The following is a 2,474-nucleotide window of genomic DNA, read 5'->3' as shown; positions in this document are numbered from 1 at the left end:
CTCTCATACTTGAATTATTCCTAAATGCCAAAGGGAATATCAAAGGGGCTTATAGATACTATCCTTACTTTAATGATACATGTTAGTGTCCACTCATTAGATACGCAATAAATTGTTCTATGTACATGGAACAATTTTTTGTTTTTCAATTTAAAATATTATGATTATATTACAACATCATACTAAGTAAATTGATGTTTTTTTTTAAAGAAAAATATCGACATTCTGTATTATATTTCTGTCACATCAGAAAATGAGACATAATGGTAGCAAAATTGTATAGATAACAATTACACAATTTATGTTGCCCCCTTACTTGAAAAGTAATACGGTTAAGTTTTTCGAAAAAGGGGAAGAACTTTTTCAATAAAAAATTGTTGACTCAAATAATGTTAACAAAAAGACTATCTACTCTGAGAAATATAAATAAGTATTATTTTTGTCATTTTTGTTTCACAATCCCTAAAAAAAATCATCCTATTTAAGTTGTGATGATTTTAAAATCCTAAAAAATCCAAAATAATTCATCAAGTGACATAACTCAAAATATCACCACCAGTAATATGTTTATTTTGATTAGCTAATATGACTAAATTCGAAATAAAATAATTTCTTCTTCAAACTTTAATCATCAAAACTATCTTAACCTTAAATAATCTCTTTAGAAGATTCTCCTTTTTATTTACAAAAATAATAATTCAAAATATGTCATGCTTATGAAAGATATTATGATTTATGATCTTTTTGAAAACCTTAAGAACGACACAAGTGCTATTTAACGAACGGACTGTGAAATTAAGTTAGTTTACTTTGATGATTGATAGAGTATATATACCTATAATTAATTCATTCATAGTAATAACTGAAAAATCATTTTATTATAGTTTTGTCATTTTTTAAATAAGGCAACGATATTTAGGATTAATGTATATACTCGTATATTTACTTTAATAAGTTATTTTGCAATTATTGTAACTTATAAAGTAAATAGTTTATTCAATTATGTAACTACATATTAGACCTCCAAAAGTTTGGAAATACTATATTAAAAGATTCACATTTCTGAGAATATTTAAAATATCCGTAATAATTTGTTTTTGTAACAATAATTTTTTAATTTAACAATAAATTATTTTTTTAACAGTTGTTCTGATGAATTATTGTTCAAAAAATACATTATTGGGGAGTAAGTATAAATCTTAATAATATCAATTTAAACTTCGGCTTGAAATATATATTAATTCTAATAAAAAACTTGTCACTGTGTAATTGCTATCATATTTTTCTCTGAGTGTGTATAAAAAGAGAAATAATTTTTGCTCTATCATTACATTATGTTTTCTTTGCCTGAATATTTTTGGCTTAATTTTTACAAGTCGCACGTACGATTCATCAAGTGGGTCGAACGATCAGCAATTGTTCGGGGCTTTAAGGTCGCGATTAAATAACGGAAGTAAAGGTCGCGCGGTGCATCGGAAGCGACACGGCAGATTGCGCCGTACATATCTATATATATCTATACGTATGCGGCTTATCGTGTCGCGCGTGTATCGTATGGGTGGTAAAACAGCGTCTACGAGGCTGTGCCGCGCATGTCCACCCGCAGATGTCGCCCACGTTGCCAGGTGCGCTCGACCAATGGGCGAGCGCTTACGGCCCCCCGTCCCACCGTCGATTGGCCGCTCCTGCGGTGGCACGAACAGTGATCGCAATATGGCTTCCGCCAGCGCCAGCGAGTGAGAGTACCTCTGATAAAGGTGACATCGGGTCATGGCGAGGTATTCGGGGACGCAGGTGTCGTCACGCGCGTTAAAATCGCCGTGCGTCAATCTCACCGTCGCGCGGATTTATATGGTCGCGTAGTTGGTGCCCTGCAAGCAGTTGCAAGTGCGGCAAAACAATCGCTCCGTGTTAAGGTAGACGGAGAAAGGAGATTGTCGGAGTCGGAGAGACAGAGTTAGAGACAGTGGAGAAAGAGCGAGTGAGATACAGTGAGCGAGTGACAGAGAAAGAGTGAGAAAGAGAAGGAAGGGGGAGAAAACGCGACGGAAGATCTGCGCGTTCCGCTCCATTCGAATCGAACGTAATCCTCGACTAATTTCGCGCGGCAAGTGAAACAAGTGACTGTCGCGGCGGATCGTAGCGCAACTTCACGGCGTAGCGCGACGCTGCGCGAGAGAACGCGGTGTTCGCAGTTTCTCCGGGCGTCGTGGATACGTGTCGATTGTCGCGTGCGAATCGAGCGAGTATCCGAGTGAGTAGCGAGAGACAAAAAAAAACAGAAAATAAAAAGAAAGAGAGGACATCGCGAGGGGACTGTGTGGTCATAGCGAGTGTCTCGAATTCGGCATCGTGAATCTGATTGTGAGTATTCCGAGTCCGCGGCATCGGGGGACGGCGACGCGTCACCGGTAGCACTCCGCACTCCGTGTGCGTACGTGCGCGTGTGCGTACGTGCGTGTGTGCGTGTCGCA

At 37.9% G+C, this 2,474-nt stretch overlaps 1 protein-coding gene across 3 annotated transcripts in view; it reads left to right on the top strand.

Moving 5' to 3' along the window:
• The window catches only part of LOC108752307 (AF4/FMR2 family member 4), a 275,024-nt gene that overhangs the window by 55,183 nt on the left and 217,367 nt on the right, over positions 1–2,474 (top strand). The window lies entirely within an intron of this gene.

This window comes from Trachymyrmex septentrionalis, unplaced genomic scaffold (genome assembly GCF_001594115.1).
Source record: "Trachymyrmex septentrionalis isolate Tsep2-gDNA-1 unplaced genomic scaffold, Tsep1.0 scaffold6, whole genome shotgun sequence".
NCBI lineage: Eukaryota > Metazoa > Arthropoda > Insecta > Hymenoptera > Formicidae > Trachymyrmex > Trachymyrmex septentrionalis.
Note: the sequence above shows the minus strand (reverse complement) of the source record. Positions and strands in the feature narration are given on the sequence as shown.